The following is a 21,601-nucleotide window of genomic DNA, read 5'->3' as shown; positions in this document are numbered from 1 at the left end:
TTTTGGAGGACTGTCAGACTAAGTGTCATATTGATATTGGTAGCTCGGAGAGCTAGAGGAGCAGCAACTCAAAGGGTTGTCGGTTAACAACCAGAGGGTTATCAGCAGAGCTCAGCGGTTCAGGTGAGTTTCCTTCCAGTAGGAACGGGTCTACGGCCACAATGCCGGCCCGTTTAGTTAGCAGTAGTTGTGGACTTCAGTCTGATGCAGTAGTTCAGTATGCTTGGTGTCTTTGTGATACAGTCATGGTGTGAGTTATGTGTTCCGGACTACGGTCTGATGCAGTATGCAGTATATGTGTTTATGTTATATGCTGTGAATCTGTTATGCTATGTTCAGTTAGTTCTGGACCTCGGTCCGATGCAGTAGTTAGGGTGCTTGATGTCTTTGTGATTCAAGCATGTTTTGTGTTATGTGTTCCGGACTCTGTTCTTATGCAGTATGTAGTATATGTGTTCGTGCTAGTTGATATGTTTATGCTATGTTATGTTCAGTCAGTTCCGGACTTCGGTCCGATGCAGGGGACAAGGTCCCAACCAGTTCCAGACTTTGGTCCGATGCAGTCAATTCCAGACTTTGGTCCGATGCAGTTAGTTCCAAACTTCGGTCCAATGCAGAGGGCAAGGCCCTGGTTAGTTCCGGACTCTGGTCCGATGCAGTTAGTTCCGGACTTCAGTCCGATGTAGAGGGCAATGCCCTGGTTAGTTCCAAACTCTGGTCCGATGCAATTTCCGAACTTCGGTCCGATGCAGAGGGCAAGGCCCTGGTTAGTTTCCGAACTTCGGTCTGATGCAGTGGGCAAGGCCCAATAGATGTTTTGTATGTTATTGTATGGTATGTGGTAGTTTGGGGGAGCTCACTAAGCTTCGTGCTTACGGTTTTCAGTTTTGGTTTCAGGTACTCAGTTTTCAAAAAGAGGAGCTCGGGAAGATTGCAGTGCCCACACCAGTTGTTCAGCCTGGGATATTTATACTCTAATATACTTGACAGTTGTTATGATATTTTGAGATACATTGCTTATGATTTTTATATGAGGTTTATCGACTATGGTTTTTATTATTAAATTAAATGAAATTTTCAGACTGTGTTTTTGGGATGTTTCAAGTTGGTATCAGAGCCTTGGTTTGAGGGATTCGGACACACTTTCGGGTGTGTCTGAACTCAAACTAAGGAAGTGGTATAAAGTTTTCAAGGACAAACCATGGTTACAAAAGAAATTTTGAGAAAAGAAAACAATTTTAGAAAAAGTATAAAGGAAAGAGTTTTAGAAAAAGCGAAAAGAATTTTGAAAAGAGAAAAGGGTGTGGTGCATGCAATCAACCGAGCTCAAGTAAGTACTCCTAAATTACCCATACAAGTTTATGATCATCAATTTCAGTTTCAGTTTTAGTTCCAGTTCCAGTTTCAGTTTCAGTAGAACAGCATGCTAGTATAGGACTAAGGATCTAGGAGGATGCCTTATGTACCTGCTTTATGTGTTTTAGCTTGATAAGAATTTCATGTTAGTATTGAGTAGACAGTAGTAGGATAGCCTGTGTAGGTTATGTCTGATAGTATGAGCTTAGCATTGTATGCTAGTACAGCTTCTTGTTATGAGAATAGTTATGCATGAGTATGTTCCCTTTATCTGAATGCTGCTTGCTTTGTGCTTTGTGGGACTCTGAGTGATGGGAGTTAGCCATTAGGTGAATACGTCACATCACATGTGATCAGGGTTGAATAATCTCAGAGTGATGGATTTGGCCCTACTGCGTAACTCTCGTTTGAGTCTAACCATTGTAGGGACGAGTATTTTACTCGAAGGACTATCTGAGCCTCATTACATGTGATGGTATTCAGGTGGTGGCTAATTGGCATTACAACGAGGCCTTCAGCAGTTGAGGACTGGTTTTGGTGGAGTCAGAAGTTCCCTAGGGCAAGCCTAGGAAGGTAGTAGCAGAGATTAGTAGCAGGAGAGTGACTTGGTGGAGTTAAGGTAACTCTTGAGGAAAGTACGGATAGATGCGGAAGGTAGTATGGGCCCGTACTACTGAAAGCAGAGGATCCGTACTCGAATCAAGAGGGGCCGAGACAAGACCAGGGAACTTTTAGAGTGTGTGAGAGATCCCTCAGCAGCGGTATGTAAATTGATCAGGAAGTGTTATATTTTCAGCATGGTGACATTGCGCGAGTTACCAGTTAGCAGTTCAGGTACCGGGGATGGATCTGACTCGGGCTCGGGAGCCGGGCAGCTTGATGATCAGATGAGGGATTTCATTTCCACAGAGATCATGCGCAACATCATTGATCAGACTCCTGTGATTTTCGGCTCGGTTAGAGAGGCCATTGTGGAGCTTATGGACAGTCATCTTGAGGCCTTTAAGGCCGGGATAGTTTCAGGACAAATTGGGGCTCGTCTAGATCCCGATTCTTATGGAGTTAAGGGATCCATCAGGGAGGGAGATCCCATTTCTAGTTTTTGCCATCAGGTAATAGGAGTGAGTGGGGCATCCTGTCTCCAAGAGAGACCTCTGCATGATTGGATAGTTGAGGAGGTTTCGCGAGCCATTCATGAGGATCTGCCCGACATGGTCGTGAGGATCACTGATAGGTTGACCACGAAGCTCCAGGATCAGACAGCTGTTGTTCAGTCGACGGATGGTGTCGATGAGGTAACGCATGAGTGAGAGACGGGCAGGGAGTCGGAAGGGAAGAGGAAAACAGATGAGACTCAGGTAGCCATAGGTTCGAGCAAGAGGCCCAAGTGGTCGGATTTGAGATCGAGGGACAATCAGAGCCGCAGTCAATGCGGGAAGTGTGGTAGGGCGCACAAGGGTGCGTGTAGGCATAGAAGTGGTGGCGATGCTGGATGTTTCAAGTGCGGCCGAATTGGCCATTTTAGCAGAGATTGTACTATTACCATCGCCCAGGAACTTGACCTGATATGTTTCCATTGCAGTCAGAGGGGCCACAAGAAGGCCCACTGTCCGAGTTTGTATGCAGCAAAACAAGTGATAGCTCTTTCCCCTGTGGCTTCAAGTACCACCAGCAGTTGTCGGGGGCCAGGCAAGGGCGTCCACGGCTCGGAGCAGAGTATTCCGGATGATTTCAACAAGGATTAGTACAACACTGGATGTTGGGGGTACGTATCTTTTACCTTCCTGTCAATTATTATTCATGATATTATTGTTATGTTGCTACATTGATATCAATAAGCGTATGTGTTGGGGTATTATATTACCTGCTTGTGACGGAGTTTTATGCCATCTGCATACCTTGGAATTGAGTGGCATATTAGAGGTTGTCCCATCTAGATCAGGTTACTTCAGATGCGGTGACTGTAGCATGTATATGTAAGAATCAGTAATGCCTCACTACTTTCGAAAGCTGTCATTCGGGATTGATCGGTTAAATCCTTAGTGGTGACAATTTAGAGCTTCTAGTGAGGTAGCCAGCGGGCAGTAGCAAAGTGGATTGGGGATGTGCACCCTAAACGCAGGTTCTCGGGATGTATTCCTTAAAGCAAATACAGTTAAGGATTGAAGGGTGCTCAGTTAGATAGCAAGAATGGTTCGGATCTGGTAAAAGTTAGTTGGAGCGCCGACAGAGGTAAACGTTGGCGGACAGCAAATCGCCCTTTTAATGGAAGGAAGGTTGGGGAATCCTTTCGACCAATGAGCAGTAAGAAGTTAACTGAATCCAAGTGGAGGAGAAACCTCCGAGTATACTAGGTTAAGAGCACGCAGACCCAGAATGAGTACGCGGCCTCTAAGAAGAAAAGATAGTAGCTCAACGATGGATGGATTGAGGAGTCCAGGAGTTGGGAGTTTGGAAACTTCCCAACAATAGTTTCATGTATCCGGATTAGTAGACGGTTGGTTTGGGAACCAAGCCGAAGAATTCCTCGACGAAGCGCTAAGTATATCAAGGGTGTAAGATGTCAAGGATGATGCAGTATTCGATGACTGAGGGCTGGTTTTGAGAAATTAGGATGAGGAATCACTAGCAGGACTAGGGATAGTCAGGATGTCCTCGGATAGTAGTTAGTAAAGCAGTCAGATAGTAGTATTGTTGTAAGTCTGAGGGGGTAGCCGTAGCATTCACTAGTAGTCAGATACTAGTAATAGTGTTGTAAGTTTGCGGGGGTAGCCATAGCAATCACTAGTAGTCAGATAGTAGTAGTAGTGTTGTAAGTTTGCAGGGGTAGCCGTAGCATTCACTAGTAGTCAGATAGTAGTATAGTGTTGTAAGTCTGCGGGGGTAGCCGTAGCATTCACTAGCAGTCAGATAGTAGTAGTAGTGTTGTAAGTCTGCGGCGGTAGCCGTAGCATTCACTAGAAGTCAGATAATAGTAGTAGTGTTGTAAGTCTGCGGGGGTAGCCGTAGCAGTCAGATAGTAGTATAGTGTTGTAAGTCTTTGGGGGTAGCCGTAGCATTCACTAGCAGTCTAATAGTAGTAGGGTTGTAAGTCTGCGGGGGTAGCCGTAGCATTCACTAGTAGTCGGATAGTAGTATAGTGTTGTAAGTCTGCAGATGTAGCCGTAGCATTCTTCAGGTTAGTAGATAGCATGAGCGCGTTGTTTGCACGCGGGGGGGGGGGGGGGGGGGGACAGTAGTACCCACCAGTTCGAGTGCAGCAGTGAAGATATGGGAATCCCGGGTTAGATTTCGGATTGCCCAAATGGTTCAGTTATGGTTAAGCCGGCGATCTGTCATACGGATCGTCACCGTAGTTATGAGATCAGGGTAGCGGTGGACCGTTTGGGTTCGTGTATGTTAAAGGATACCGTTAGTCGGGGAGCCATCATGTTTTAGTCGTGGAATTGATGATGTCAGGATGTGACGTTTAGACCAGATCGGTGGATCGGGAGGTTGTTAGAGCCACAGTGACAGGATAACTAGTGGAAACTAGTTCCAGAGAAAGATTTCGTTCAGGAGTCATCGGAGCGACTAAGTGAGGAGTCCTTTGACTCCACAGTTGAGTTGGAACTCGGTGTTGCAGATAACCGACGAATGATTGGAGACCAGGAAGGTCTTGAGATATTTTGGGAAGCAGACATATAGGGAGTTTAGTGTTTCAGGCGTATTCAGAGTTTCAGGCATGTTGAGTGTTTCATGCAGTTCAGTGTATCAGGCAGTTCAGTGTTGCAAGCAGTTCAGTGTTTGGATAGTTTCAGAGTTATGGACAGTATTAGTATTTGTGTTGGAATTCAAGTGAGGATGGTATAGTTGGTTGCTTTGGAAATGACAAGTCCCTTTCAGCAGGATCAGTTGAGTCTTCTGCCAAGTATAAGTGATCTGCAAGGATAATTAGGCAGGTAGCCTTTCTTTCAGGAAGGGAGACTCAAGTTTTTGGAAGTTGAATAGTCAGATGAGAGATAAGCAGGCTGGTTCCAGCAGCATCGATTCAGAAGTCGCTGAAAGCGACTAGGAGATTGCGATGGAGTGTAGTGACTGGTGGGAGTCTGGTAACCCAGATATCGGCTGATTAGTTGGACCAGGGTAGTCTCAGTGCATCCGGTAAGCGAATGAAGGGCAACAGAATTTTCAGTCGGAGGAAGTAACGTTAAGGAAATTATGAAGAATTCAATACGTACCAATAGTAGTGACCAGCACTGTGGGTGGCTGGAGTGATGGACAAAAGGGTTAAAGTCACCAGGGAGGATGTTGAGGCAGATTGCAGGTCAGTTGACCATAGAGAACTTCGAGGACAAAGTTTAGTTTAAGTGGGGGAGAGTTGTAACACCCGAAATCTGAAAGGTCAAGAAAGGAAAGGAAAAACCCTAAGTTAAAGAGGGTTGACTCAGCGAGTCTAGGGAGGAACTCGGCGAGTCGGAGCGGGATCCGGGTGTAAAGTAAGTGACCGACTTGGGGAATCGGCAAGTGGACTCGGCGAGTCTGGTCTAGGTTGGGAAACTCTAATTTTGGCACTTGGTACCCTATTTAAGCATCTTATTCTCTTCCCTAGGTCTCAATTGCGGCCCCTCACTACTAGAAAAAATCCCTTTAATGACGCGCATACAACGACACGCGCTGACAGTGGACACGCATTTGTCCGTGCCCTAAAAAATAATGTCAGCTTTGCAAAATGTGAAGAATAGAAGACACACATTTTTTGCGCGCCCTAAAATTAATGTCCAAAAAAAACACGGAGGGCACCTACTGTAAAAGGCGTATCGTGTAAAGATGTCATTTTATATTGTTTTTTAGGAAGGCGCGTTCTCGCTTTTTTTTTCAATCGGCGATGGTGGGAAATGAAATCCCAAAAAATTAAACACCTGCCTAATGCTTCTTCTCCTTCAACAATCCTCTAACAGAGAAACCTAATTCTGTTGTGAGGCCCTAAGCCGCCATCACCAGTATCGAACCCCATCACCAACATCGAACCCCAAAAAATTAAACACCCGCCTAAGCCCGTCTTCCAGTACCTTGATCTGCACTCTCTCTCTCTCTCTCCCTACTCTTTGCAAGCCCTAAGCCGCCATCACCAGCATCGTACCCCATCAGCTCTAAGCAGCCATGGATTCTGTAAGAGTGTTTGTCTCATATGTCTTCATTAGCGCCGTCAGACACTACTCTTCTCTATCCACGATGTCGCCGAGTCTCCGTATGTTTTCATCAGTGCCATTTGACAAAAAGAACTAGGGCTTTGAACCACATCTCAATAAATTTATCAAAGAGATCCAGCGGCTCCTCTCACTCAAAACACCTTCGATTGAAGGTTATGTGACTCCTTACTGTCCTCATTCTCTCCTCTTCGTTGTCGTGTGTCGCCCTCCCTCGCTGTCTCCTTCTATCTATGCCCTTCTACTTCTCCCTCGATGGGGGCCCTGGTACCTTCAATTTCCATTTGCAATTGATTAGCTAATTTGTTGATATCTTTAGGATGCGAATTCAAATCACATGCTCTTCTTTGGCAATTTGGAGGTGGAATTTAGGTAGTATTACAGGAGAGTGGAGGAAGGGAAACAATATCCAGTACTCTGTAGGAGATTAGCTAGCTTAAACGAAGAGTTCATTTCACATAAAAGTCCAACAGGTGGGTTCGATTTCATCTCCGGGAAGAGGATTGAACAAAAACTCATCGATTACAATCAAGAAGCAAAAATATTTTGGGGTAATTCTAATTCCAGTATCATTTCAACATCTCTCAACGATCTCTAATTCTCTTCCACTTCATTTAATCTCTTAACATGACTTGATTTAGGTTATGCATATCAAGAGGTATCAGAAGTCTCACCTCATCGTCGATTCATTGCATACACCATGTATGACAAAGACAACGATTTCTTCAAATTATGTGTGAGAGATTTGAATTCAGGTTCTCTTTGTAGCAAGCCACAAGCTGATTGGGTCTGTAATGTGGCATGGGCTAAAGGGGGTCAAGCATTGCTATATGTTGTCACTGATCAAAAAAAGAAGCCATACAGGTATCCTATATAAGTATATACAACTTTTTCTAAACTCTATATCTCTTATCCAATTTAAACATTTTATATTTCTTGTATATGATTTTAGGATATATTGTAGTATGCTTGGATCAAAGGATGAAGATGTGATACTCTTAGAAGTACCTGAAGAAAATGTGCATGTTAACATCAAACATACCAAGGATTTTAAGTTTGTGACTGTTTATGTGTTTTCAACCACATATTCAAAGGTATTATTATATACTAGCTTTAATTGTTTTTATTTCATTGATTTTTCTTTCAAGAATCATTCAAACTTCAAATTCTTTAGGTTTTTCTGATCAATGCAACTGATCCTCTATCTGGTTTAACACTTGTGTAGGAATGTGAAGCTTGTGCACATTGCAATATCGAGCATCAGCAAGGCTATCTTTATCCTTTTACCAATGCTAACAAAGAAGGGCAATCAGTAAATTACCATTATATCCTTCGTAGCCCTCTTCACTCTTCAAGTCCAAGAAAGTGGGAGATTAGACTTTCTTTTGAGATATGTTGTTTTTTCTTAATGAAAAAAAAAAGACTTTCTTTTTACCTTTTTTTAAATGTTACAGAATGTATTTATTGATGACAATGATTTGGTGATTGAGGATGTTGACTTTTGTGACACATTTGGTGCTTATTGTTAAACAAGGTGAAAGATTCAGGCTTTGTTTAGTTGCATTGCCTCTTCCAAGAAATAAGTTTTTTTTATAGTTTTATTAGTGTTATGATGATTCAGATTTCATATATTGTTATTTTTGTTTATTGGGTATAAAAATTTGAGACATTTTTGCCCTTTTGTCTAACAGGATGTGTTCCATCTTAAAGAGTTGGGATTACATTTTATTCCTCTTCCAGAATCTGTTTCCCAAATCTCACATGGACCAAATTATGACTTTTATTCACCAATCATGCGATTTACAATTTCATCACCTGTGGTATGTTTTTGTTAAAATTTTATGAAGAACAAGCTCTTTTTGTTTACCATCTGAATTTGTTTTCTTTTCAGATGTCTGATGCAGTTGTTTATTATAATTTATCAAATGGGAGATTTGAAATCATTAAACAACAAAACCTGCTTCAATAAAGAACATGTGTTTTATATGGTACAGCTTCTATGGGACCCACAATAGATAATAAATCAAATAGTATGGGGAGTCAAAGTCATGGAATGATCTTTCTGAGTGTTATGGTTGTGAAAATCATCAAGTGGTTTCTAGTGATGGAGTCAAAGTTGGTTTGACTATTGTTTATTCACATAAAAGGAAAAAAGAAGGTGAAAATCCTGGATTGCTTCATGGACATCGTGCTTGTGGTGAGTTGCTTCATAAAAAATGGTGTAATGAGTCAAAAAGTCTTCTTGATCGTGGTTGGATTCTTGCATATGCTGATGTTAGGTTAGTTTTTTTTTTAATTATTAAATCTTGTTCTATAATTAATATTGTTTTTTAATATATTTGTATAGGGGAGGGGATTATAACAAAAGGGAAAAATGAAAGAAACAACACATTTTTATTTTACTTTGAAAAAAGGTCATAAAAGACCTTATATATTGAGTTTTTTCTGGATAAACATCATTTTTTTTCTTGTAGATCTTGTATTTTTTACAATTAAACGAAAACAAAATCAACCGCTTGGACTTTTATTCATTTTTTTATAAAAATGTACGTTTTTCTTACCCGTCATTCCTGACATTGGACAGCTTACATGTCCATGACACGTGAGAATATTAAATACATTAAATACATGTATTCTAACATCTTTGGCTTTTTGTTGTATTATAACAGGTTCTACTTGGAGTGCCTCACAATTCCTATATTTTTTGTTGGATTTAATCTTCCCAAGGCGAATCTAAGTTCTAATATATTGCAACTAACATACTTGCAGTTTATATCATCAAAATCTAAACTACATGCAAGGAATATGTATAGTGTTTTTTTTGTTGCTGCTATTGACTAGTTTACCCTTGAGTATCCATTAATAAGATAATGTGAGTTAGTAGTTGTTAATGATTCAAATCTTTGTAATATGCTTTTGCAGGGCAATTTGTTATATTAGGCAGCCAACAGCTCCCTAACCCTTGCTCAAGTTGGTTTTAGCTTTCTAATATAGTGTTCCTTATGATGGAATCATGGCTCATTCCATCACAACAGAAAAAAAAAATGTTTGTTTTGGTGGATATTCGCATAAAAACCCTAAATTTTTTCAGAAAAATACGGTTTTACCCTAACATCACTTTTTGGTGGGTTTAGAGGGTGCTGCTTTCCCACAAACACCAACCTCTGAACTCAACAACCAGATAAATTAGAAAAGGGTATAATGGGAAAACCAATACTTTTTTTGATTTGGAATTGCTTCTTCATATATTTTTTTTAATGAACAAAAGGGTATAATGGGAAAACCAATATTTTTGTAAGTGGAAAGATAAATTAGAAAAGTGGATGATTAGCCTCTGGATGATGAAATTGTTTTAGAGTTAGACCAAATGGAGAAACTATCTGATATAGAAGATATCTTGAGTTACAGGCCTGCTGCTGAACCTGAGCTTCAGGTAAGATTATGATCATTGTTGTTAATATCTATTACATGTTCTTTTTACTTATACATTATGTTAAAGACTATGAACATGTAGGAGTTGTTGGTGGATTCAGCTTCTGGTTTTGGAAATAGTGAAGCATAATATATATATATATATATATATATATATATATATATATATATATATATATATATATATATATTTTATAGTTTACAAACTGTAGAATGTGTTCAATAGTGAATCTCATTGAGACAAAATGGTAAATCTGCAGGTGGTTCAATTAATGTCATTTAGTAATATTTGGAATTACAGCCTCTGTAAGTTTGACTAAAACCTTCTAATTTTGTTTACTTTTTAACTTTGTTTTTGGTTTCATTTAGTAATAAAGTATCAACTATCAACAGTTATGTGGTAGTAATCCTTCTGAGAGGGTGTTTGTTGGGATGCTTCTGTCAATGTCATTAACAACAGTGGTAAGTAAAATCTTACTATTATGAAAATCTTTTGCTTAAACCTACGTTATTGACCTATAGCTGATTAAACATTAATTTAATTATGCAGGTTTTGAATTTTTTGATGGAAAAGAATAGTGTTAATGCTCTTCATAGAAAAGTATGTTAGTAGTTTAGGAAATTTGGCTAATAATTTAGTTAATTATATAAAAAATGTTGAAATGTTACATTTGTCTACTATTGGAATGATTATTCGATGTATTACATTTGTCTACTATTGGAATGATTTTTTGTAGGACATTAACTTTAGTGCAATTTATTGTATTTTTTGTATTATGAGACATGAAATGCAAATTTAATTTGAAAATCAGTAAATCTATAAATAATTTTTTTTTAAAAAAGTTTAAAATTATGATATGCAAAAATGTGTGTCGCCTTCATTTATGACATGGCTTTTCTTGACAGGGGCTTTCTTGATACGCATTGCGTGTCATTAACACGCGTGTCGTAAGGTTACGACACACGAATGCGTGTCGTCTTCCTTTATGACAGGGCCTTCCTTGATACACATTGCATGTCGTAAACGCGCGTCGTAATTGCGTGTCATCTCTCTTTATGACAGGGCCTTCCTTGACGTGCATTTGCGCGTCGTCTGAGCCTTTTACGATGCGCAATGAGCGTCGTAAAAGGCTGTTTTTCTAGTAGTGCCTATAGTCCAGAACCAGAAACCCTAAGCCTCTATTGTTGTTCGTTCAAGCTTTCTTGCCATTTTGGGTGATTTGAAGGAAGAAGGAAGAAGGCACCCATTGGGGATTCAAGGATTGGCAGTAGATCTAGAGTTTGTGGGGTCTTCCAGAACATTTGGAGGTAATGAGTCGCTACCTTCCCTCTTTTGCATATAGATCAACCTTTATCATGAGATTTGGGGCATTTAGGACAAGTTTATGATCCCTTTCGAGTTAGAAGCCCAGATCTGAAGTTGCTACGTTAGATCTAAGTGTATCTTGGCCTAGAGAATCATAAAGCATAAGTCTATGGGTTGATTGTTAAGCCCCTTTGTCTCAAACCCTAGTTTGTAGTGTTTTGAGCCTAGATCTCCTTAGCTACACGTAAAGTTTGCCACTTCACGTAAGGAATAGGCTTTAGAAGAGTGGATCTACAGTTTGGAGTCCGTGCATGACTCAAAAGCCTCTGAATATATGAAGGACTGAATAGACTCGGCGAGTCCTTCGAGTGGACTCAGAGAGTATTATGAAGATGGAGATGAACTCGACGAGTTGGATGAACAACTCGGCAAGTCTATTGAAGATTTCCTTGGACTCGGCGAGTTTGTTCTTGGACTCGGCGAGTCAAGTCACGAAACCCCAAACCCTTCGAGTTAAGACTTGGATCAGTGAGTTGAGTAGGGACTCAGTGAGTTGGTCAGGTCAGGATTCGGAAATCGGTAGACTCGGCGAGTCAGGGGCTTACTCAGTGAGTCGAGTCGCGAATGAATGGATTCTGAGCATATGAACTCGGCGAGTCAGTGGGCAGACTCGACGAGTAGGGTTGACCAGGATTTTGACTTTGACCAGAGTTGACTTAGTTGACTTTTGGAGGATTGTCAGGCTAAGTGTCATATTGATATTGGTAGCTCGGAGAGCTAGAGGAGCAGCAGCTCAGAGGGTTGTCGGTTAGCAGCCAGAGGGTTATCAGTAGAGCTTAGTAGTTCAGGTGAGTTTCCTTCCAGTAGGAACGGGTCTACGGCCATAATGCCGACCCGTTTAGTTAGCAGTAGTTTCGGACTTCAGTCCGATGCAGTAGTTCAGTATGCTTGGTGTCTTTGTGATACAGTCATGGTGTGAGTTATGTGTTCCGGACTACGGTCTGATGCAGTATGCAGTATATGTGTTTATGTTATATGCTGTGAATCTGTTATGCTATGTTCAGTTAGTTCTGGACCTCGGTCCGATGCAGTAGTTAGGGTGCTTGATGTCTTTGTGATTCAAGCATGTTTTGTGTTATGTGTTCTGGACTCTGTTCTGATGCAGTATGCAGTATATGTGTTCGTGCTAGTTGATATGTTTATGCTATGTTATGTTCAGTCAATTCCGGACTTCGGTCCGATGCAGGGGACAAGGTCACAACTAGTTCCGGACTTCGGTCCGATGCAGTTAGTTCCGGACTTCGGGCCGATGCAGAGGGCAAGGCCCTGGTTAGTTCCAGACTCTGGTCCGACGCAGTTAGTTCCAGACTTCGGTCCGATGCAGAGGGCAAGGCCCTGGTTAGTTCCAGACTCTGGTCCGATGCAGTTTCTGGACTTCAGTCTGATGCAGAGGGCAAGGCCCTGGTTAGTGTCCGGACTTCGGTCCAATGCAGTGGGCAAGGCCCAGTAGATGCTTTGTATGTTATTGTATGGTATGTGGTAGTTTGGGGGAGCTCACTAAGCTTCATGCTTACGGTTTTCAGTTTTGGTTTCAGGTACTCAGTTTTCAAAAGAGGAGCTCGGGAAGATTTTAGTGCACACACCAGTTGTTCAGCCTGGGATATTTATACTCTGATATACTTGACAGTTGTTATGATATTTTGAGATACATTGCTTATGATTTTTATATGAGGTTTATCGACTATGGTTTTTATTATTAAATTAAACGAAATTTTCAGGCTGTGTTTTTGGGATGTTTCAGGGACGCCTCGCAAAGTCTAAAATGGGTAAATAAATACAGACTCCAGGTAGTATTGAATGAACAACACGCCTAGCAAAGTCTAAAAGGATCAAATACAGACCCTAGGGTGGTGTTGAATGAACAACACGCCTCGGAGGGTCTAAAAAATAAAATACAGACTCCAAGATGGTATTGGATGAACAACACGCCTCGGAGAGTCTAAATTAGCCTTTAATCCTATGTGGGTTGGTTTAAAGGTTTATGACCTAGTAGATAACTAGGAAAATAGGTTATGATGGCTTCATATATAGAAAATACCGTGATATTACTTATTACCTTAAATCCGTGAATTATAAGGTAAACATAAAGATACTCGTAACCGTACTGATAGACAACCGAATACTTGACGACATGCTGGCGTCGGAATGAATGTGACATTTGTCACCCCTTGGCTTGGTCGGCCAGGAATGTAGCTAGCAGTCAGGATGTGGGAGTGTCTGTCCCGTATAGATCTATACACACAATGCCCGCTCTCCCTCCAGGAGACTCTGGTTTCCAAATTGACAACGGTGGAATCCGCGTCATGAGGATGTATCTCGTGTTTTGATTTTTATAAACCTTTCCTTTTACTAAAAAGTACATGTTTTAGAATATAGATATAACTAAGTTCTTCTTCATGAATGTCATGGTTGGTTTCTAAACTATACCTATTATAGTTTACTTGAGACGTTATCTAGATGCCTTTGCTACCCAAAGGTGATGAATTGCTTGATGGAACTTTTATGACTATATATGTATACATGATATATAACTAATATTTAATCGACCTTCGGATGGATAACCGTTACTCTAAAGCCACATCCAAACAAGGAAAAGGAATTAAATCAAATTAGCCTTCCTAAGTCCTTTAAACATTACTTATATAATTATACATATACAGGCATGCATTTGACAATGTAAAAGAAAAAAAGTTTGGTAAAAACCTTTGGAAAACTAATAAATAAGAATTCATGACTTGATATCAATTTATAAAAAACAAGATTTGGAAACCTTTGGAAAATCTTTAATAATCTAAAAAGGGATATCCATACTTAAACGAGATTTGAAAACAATATTTGAAAACCTTTAGCTGGATAAAGCAGTTTAACATGCAAAAATCTATTTTGGTATACAGTTATTAATCACATGTGATTGATATAATAACTCTACAGTTCAACTTGGAACCCCCCCCCCCCACCCACAAAAGCATTTAAAATCATTTAAAAGCTTAATTCAGGGGTATGAACTCACCTGACGTGGGTAACTCGAAAGAAAGATTGATATAGGATCGTCGGGTGTCAAATGAAGTCGTGAGCACAAACGGATCCTGGTTTAACATGTAATAACACATATATGAATATATTTAGGGTATATAACCACTAATACACACATGGACACACTTTAGGGACATGAGAACACTTAGAAATGAGTGTTACAAACACCCATTGAAGTCCCTAAATGAGTGTAGGGCGTTAGATTTGAGTGTAAGGCCACCCAACTCAACCTTTGTGAGTGTGCGGCCAGAGTGTGCGGCCATACACTCCCATCCAAACATACCCAAATCGATTTTCCAAGGCTTGGGGATGATCCTAAGAAGGTGTTTTGGGTCGTTGCTATGTTTAAAGGAGTGTTTAGGTCCTTTTCAGGGCCAAAGAGGTGTGTGCGGTCAAACATGAGGTGTGTGTGGTCGTAAACCTTCAAAGGGTGAAGAACACAATGAACACTATGATTTTTAGGCTTAGATTCAGGTGCCTTACCAATATAACAAGCTGAATGGAGGAGTACTTCACGTTTTTGAGGCCATTAGAGTGTTCTTGGATGTAGATTCTAGAGAGAGAAAATTCCAGCTTTGAAGGAGTGGGAGAAAAGGGGTGTAAGGTTGGCTAAGTGTTCAATATATAGGGTCGAGTGTGAGGCCGGAGGGTGTGTATGGTTGGGTGTGCGGCTGGCTGGCCGCACACACCTTCTTTGGTGTGTTTGGCCCGATTTTGTGATGCTACACACTTTCTAACCCTTCTTAAGACTCATATCTAGATTATACTAAGCCTAGAACACTCATATAGACCCACATTTTCATTAAAAGATAGCAAAACGAAGGCTGACACTCGGCTGAGTTGAATAGTTAGACTTTACAAGACAAGGATTTTCGGGTTGTGACATTATCCCCCCGTTAGAGGGAATTTCGTCCTGAAATTTATAATCTTAACGAATACTCAGGGATGGGTGCGAAGGATGTGGATACTTCATGATCTATCTGATCTGCCCATTCCGTTGGGGATTCAGATCTATACTGAGTCCTAACAAACATTCACTACGAGGTATGGCTTTTTCCTCTGGCCTCTAGGTTACACGGGATAAGGTTTCATCAGTTTCCTTCACCGAGACAGATTTCGCATGTTTCCCCTTAACGAGCGTGGCTCTTGTATTTATGGATCTAGTCGAGAACATGAGAGGTTTTTTTTGTCGGGTACTACTGGTTCATCCGCTGAGACGCGGACAGGTTAGGGTGGAACTTATGGAATCCCTAAAGCAGTTGGGGTCTGACGGATGTTGGGCCAGTTCTTATCATGAATATCTTATGGTCCTCAGTTCCTTGGAAAATAAATCGTTCCGTACCCAAAACACAATGGACTTCCTTGGTGAGATCATCACTTGGCGTGATCACCATTCTGAAGTTCCAAAAGTTTTCTCTTACTTGAGGTGTAGTCCTTCTGATTGGGTCCTAGGAGTTTTAGGTTGTATTCGGATTCGTATTCCCTATTGGTTGGCTTTCAGAGGTTTTCTAGATCATTGAAGGTGCTGACTATATGCTAGCATCTATTGGTTGTGTGGCATCTACCTCAACTCAGTGCAGAAAGGACCTGCACTTTCGACTCATGAGGTGTTTCTAATGAATTATCTCAACGTCAGGATGATAGAGGGTTTTACTAGATGATGCTTATATAACTCTAATTTTTATCTTAGTCAAATAGATGCTTTCACATCAAGATTCCTAAATGAAAAGAATCATGCTCTTACTCACTTCGCTGTTTCATGGATGGCAGTCTCTGATCAGGGCTAACTTGGCCCTTAGATATTTTTTGAAGTGTTGGACTATTTCAGGAGGTGGTTCTACCATTTCATTTGAGACAGTATTCTTTGGAACACCTATTAGTCCCACACATCTCTAAGACATGCCCTATCCTCAATGAGTTGGCTCCCTCCAGTTTGTAGGACGCGTACGTTTCTTGTATAACCCATTGACTAACACCTAGACTGGTGTCGAGTCTACTATCTCCTTATGATCTGAGTTATAAGGCTTAACGCAACATATCCTTTTACTTTATTCAAGTATTCTTGGTTGCGGAGGTGCTCATGTGGTTCTTGGCATTCTAGTATTCACTTCGATGCATGCGGTCGATCGTCTATAGGGTGACGGTGATCTTCTCGCGTGTGGAGGTGGCGAGTTCTAGGCACTACTCATCTGTATCGGGATGGATGAAGCGCCTGAGTAGTGCGAGTATCTTTTGCAACTACTCTTCCGATCTTTCAGAGTTTCCTCAATCTAGATTAAATCTAGAGAGTACAGGTTTCCGTCACTCGGAACCTCTGATTTTCTCCTCATCCATTTCTCTTAGAGTTTAACCTGCCACAACTTTCAGGTTTCTGGGAATCACTACCGAGATGCTTAATTTGTAGGATTAAGCGTGAATGGATGGTCGTAGTCAATGTTTGACTCTTAGAACTTGAGTTACTTTTTCTAACTGAGGGTGTTTGCTACTATGTTGGCTTAACCGGGATGACAACAAATTTCGGATTTTGTGGTCCTTTCAGTAGCTCAACCCATAATGGTTTTCTTGACTCCGGCTCCTTTTCGATGGGATAGGATGAAGGGTCTTATTATAAGTTTCGTGGTAGAACTCATACTCATCTTAATCACTAATACTCGGTGTATGCAAGTTGTATATAATTGAGATCGACAGGATGTTCAGTTGTGTGGCCCCACCCCAGACTCACAACCCAACGAGGAACAGGGAGTAGGGAGGAAGCACACATCTTAAATCTTGTTGATCAATATTATATACCACTCTTATGCATATACTTAGTTAGTAGTAAGTTAATCCCATGAGTTCTCTCTCTTGATTCACGAACCTGATTGTGAGGTGCTAAGGGTCTTTCTGGGGAATCTACTGAGTTGGTTTCGGACGGTTATCGTCTTCTGGGATATTTCGGTGCCTTTCGCTTCGGGTTTTATCTGTCTAAGGAGGGATTGGTTAACATCGTGTGGTACCCTTCTCCTGGGTACTTCGGATGGCTTGGATAAAAGAGTCGACTGATGGTTCACCTTAGGTTTTCTTATTTGGTTCGGAAGAACCTTTATTTTATGAATAGGCTATGGTGAAAGTTCTCTTTACACAGCACTAGGAATTTTCACATGGTCGCACTAAGTCGTACCATGATTGACGGAGGTGTCGAATTTAACAATCATCAACATGATATGGAATGAAGATCGATAGGACCATGTGCTGAAAGAGGCACACAAGTTCTTAGTGTCTCGGGTTTTGTCCATGGTATCACTTTCGCAGATACTTGGATCGATAAAATTGACACGGAACTCTAGAAGGTCCTAATGTTTCAGAATAATGTACTTTTCATGAATGGATTTCTCACGAGGCCTTTCTATAATCACCTAGTATACACTAGTTATGTATAATTAAGGTTACAAGGATTGTTGACTGAGCGACTTCGCCCTAAATCCACAACCAAACGAGAAACAGGAGATAAGGCAGCATCACTCACTCGAGGTCTATCAATCTTAATTATAAATGACCATAACGTATATACTTCGCCATCATAGCTTTACCTGATGGGTTTTTGAGTGTCACAATAGTGCTGCAACTTTCGCCTTAATGAAAGAGTAATTACATTTAGAATTGATTTATTAAAGTTCTCGGTTAGCTATTTAGGATTGAGAGACGTACCAAAATTCTACCGGGTTCATTGACGCTTCCCCTAGGCATGATAGTTAGACTCCTCATGCGTCTTTTTTATTTCTTTCAGTTGGGCAATCCCTCTTGAGGTGCCCAATCTCACCACATAGGTGGCATACTGGACAGGTCCCCACTTTGGTGGTTGATGTAATGAACTCAACCGGGGTTCTACAGAAGCAAGCAGTATGCCCTTTCATATCATACCTAACGCATGAGAGTTCCCGACAGATACCGTGATGATGGTAGCTACACTTGCTGAAATGGGGAAGGTTTCCTAGGTATGGTCTTCTTGGAGTCAAGGCGGAAGTGTTGACGGAGGTATTGACCAATTCAGCTTGTTGCCCTTCGGAAGGCCTTTGAGTCGAGGTACTTCCCTCCTCGTTCTTGAACTTTCTCTTCAGTGAATTTGGTTCGGGTTCTTTTGTGGTCTTACCCACCGGCGCTGGTTGCTGCTGCCCATTGCTATGATCAGGATTCCTGATAGGTCTCCTGCTAACATCGGCGTTGTTAGCATTCAGATGAGCCATGACAGCCGCTACGGCTTCTGAAACTGCAGCTCGAAACGTAGCTTCATCGAATTGAAGGACCGGTGTCCTACTAACGGGTTGGTTACGCTTCTTCGAAGGCATGGTTTTTCTTACACGAAAAGGAATACAGGTTGATGAGAGACGATGGTTAACCCTAGACGTATCTCTCTTTACTATGACACGCATAAATTGTCCCGCGCCTTTATGGTTATCCGAGTGTCGACCTACATCCCTATGATGCAGTCTGGGTTAACAAGACAGGAGTAAGTGTATTGGAAAGCCAAAAAATGGGTGTCGTTCCCACCGAGTTATCTTTACATCGGAAAGGTTCACTCTCCGGCTTTGAAAAGATTTGTGAGAAGTTCGGAACGAAGGCCACGAAAGAAAAGGCTCATGAAAACTTATGGCTAAACACTCTAAATCGAGGTTTTGAGATCCGATCTATTCATATTTAATCGCGGCGGGAAAGACGATTTGTCTAACACATAGTGTGAGTAGTGTAATCACTAACTCACTAAATTGTATTATTTTATGGATTTATTAGCATGGAGCTAAGGAGGAAAAAACACTTCTCGGATTCCATGTATTGGTTCCCTCTGTCCACCTCTTATCCTTGACTGGAACCGGCGTTGGTTTTCTTCGGGTACTTACCTAGGGTTCTCTTCTCTTGTAGACATATTTAATTTCCGCTCCGCCTTACCTCTGATTCCTATTCTGACTCTGAGTGTCATCACTTCATGATGGATGACTGGAGTCTCGGAAATTCAGGCGAATTCTCCACTGATGTCCCTAAAAGGTATAGGTACATGGGGCTTCAATAGTCTCGACCTTGTTCATTTATTTCCAAATTGGAAACCTTCTCAATGAACCTCTTCTGGGTCTGAATCGACTCTCCTTCCGATCACTAAAGTGGATAAGGTTTTCTAAAGGGTTTCGCGCGAGAATGGAAATGTATAAAGAGTCCTAAGAGATTATTAAACATTTCACTGGGTGATCCATATTGATTCCTGCTACAATTCCATAGTGCATACAAATCATATATAACTTAGATCTGATAGGCCTTCGAATATGTGATACTACTCTATATCCACATCCAAACAAGGAAAAGGAAGTAGAGCGAAACCACACATTCTTAGCCTATGGGATCCTTACTATATATAACCTTGGGAGTATACACTTTGTAATCGTAGTTATATCAATAAGGATCTTTTAGTTTTTCACACAAGGTTATTTATGGTTCCTAAAATACCCCTATGGTATTTTAATTACTTGTTTGATTCTTAACTTCTGAGCATGATTATGGGTTTATTGTGAGTCTTTTAGTATCCTAAAATACTCCCATAGTATTTTAAACTTTATGTTTCGCTCTAGCATTCCTATTCGGTAAGTTTCAGATTTGTTGCAACATCACCATCACTCCCAAGCACACGTTAGTCGCATCTCGAATAAATGTAGTTGATCAGGTTACATTTATTCCAGCTTACAATTACATAACTGCCCAGGTTTGACGGTAATGGTCAACATCCAAAGACTTTTATTCTTGTTCTTCCTGTGATACTTTGTTCGGGTATTTAGATTCTGGATGTTCTTATACTTTGGTAACATATGGTTATATTTTAAAGTATAATTTTTGGTTAGAGTATTTTATCCCAATGTATTTATAGGTTGTATATCTTTTATGATTAGATATACTGAGCTCACTATAAACAATGCTCTGATACCAATCTGTCACACCCCAAAACCGGAATGGCGGAAACGTTCTGGGTTGGAGGACGTCATGTCAAGTATCACAACATATGCAGTATAGTAATCAAAGTACAACAACCGTTGCATTAATAGTAAAAATTTTACATAGGTTACATTTAGCAACAACATCAAGAGTAAAATACATAGAATAACATATAATGCAGCTTGGTACAAGGCTGTCTTCGCAAAAGCTCCCGAAGTGTACCTGTCTACCGATGACCTGAGAATACAAGTTGTTTTGAAAACGAGTATCAGCATTTTTTAAATGCTGGTGAGTTCATAAGTATTTAATGGCATTGATATAAGTACAAGTTTTTTTCTTCAAAATAATCTCATAAAAGATGGTGACTTGAGTTTATAGAGTATTAGAATCCTTTCCAGAAAACCTATATTTTCTAATAAAAGTAGTCTTCTACCAAGACCCAATTGTTTTATGTTTAAACCAAGGATTATCTCTATTAAAAGCAGTCTTCTACCAAGACCTATCTGTTTAATGTTTAATAAACATTTTCCCCATAAAGGTACTATCATTATCAACATATGATTTATACTTTAAAGAATGTGTGAGAACATCATAATCACAAGTAATAGGGAAAAATAATATTTTTACCTCAGCGGTAACATTGCTGGCTAAAAGTAAATGAAACATAGACTTCGGGTAGTATTGAATGAACAACACACCTAGCAAAGTCTAAAGGTAAGCAAAACATAGACTCTAGGCGGGACGCCTCGCAAAGTCTAAAATGGATAAATAAATACAGACTCCAGGTGGTATTGAATGAACAACACACCAAGCAAAGTCTAACAGCATTAAATACAGACCCTAGGGTGGTGTTGAATGAACAACACGCCTCGGAGGGTCTAAAGAATAAAATACAGACTCCAGGATGGTATTGCATGAACAACACGCCTCGGAGAGTCTAAATTAGCCTTTAATCCTATGTGGGTTGGTTTAAAGGTTTATAATGTGACCTAGTAAATAACTAGGAAAATAGGTTATGATGGTTTCATATATAGAAAATACCGTGATAATACTTATTATCTTAAAGCCATGAATTATAAGGTAAACGTAAAGATACTCGTAACCATACTGATAGACAATCGAATACTTGACGACCTGCTGGCATCGGAATGAATGTGACATTTGTCACCCCTTGGCTTGGTCGGCTGGGACTGTAGCTAGCAGTCAGGATGTGGGAGTGTCTGTCCTATATAGATCTATACGCACAATGCCTGCTCTCCTTCCAGGAGACTCT

General features: G+C 40.6%; 1 pseudogene; it reads left to right on the top strand.

The window, feature by feature from the left end:
* The first annotated feature begins 6,800 nt into the window (after positions 1-6,800).
* LOC111904672 (uncharacterized) lies at positions 6,801-8,923 on the top strand (annotated as a pseudogene).
* Positions 8,924-21,601: the final 12,678 nt, after the last annotated feature.

Source organism: Lactuca sativa, chromosome 1 (assembly GCF_002870075.4).
Source record: "Lactuca sativa cultivar Salinas chromosome 1, Lsat_Salinas_v11, whole genome shotgun sequence".
NCBI lineage: Eukaryota > Viridiplantae > Streptophyta > Magnoliopsida > Asterales > Asteraceae > Lactuca > Lactuca sativa.
Note: the sequence above shows the minus strand (reverse complement) of the source record. Positions and strands in the feature narration are given on the sequence as shown.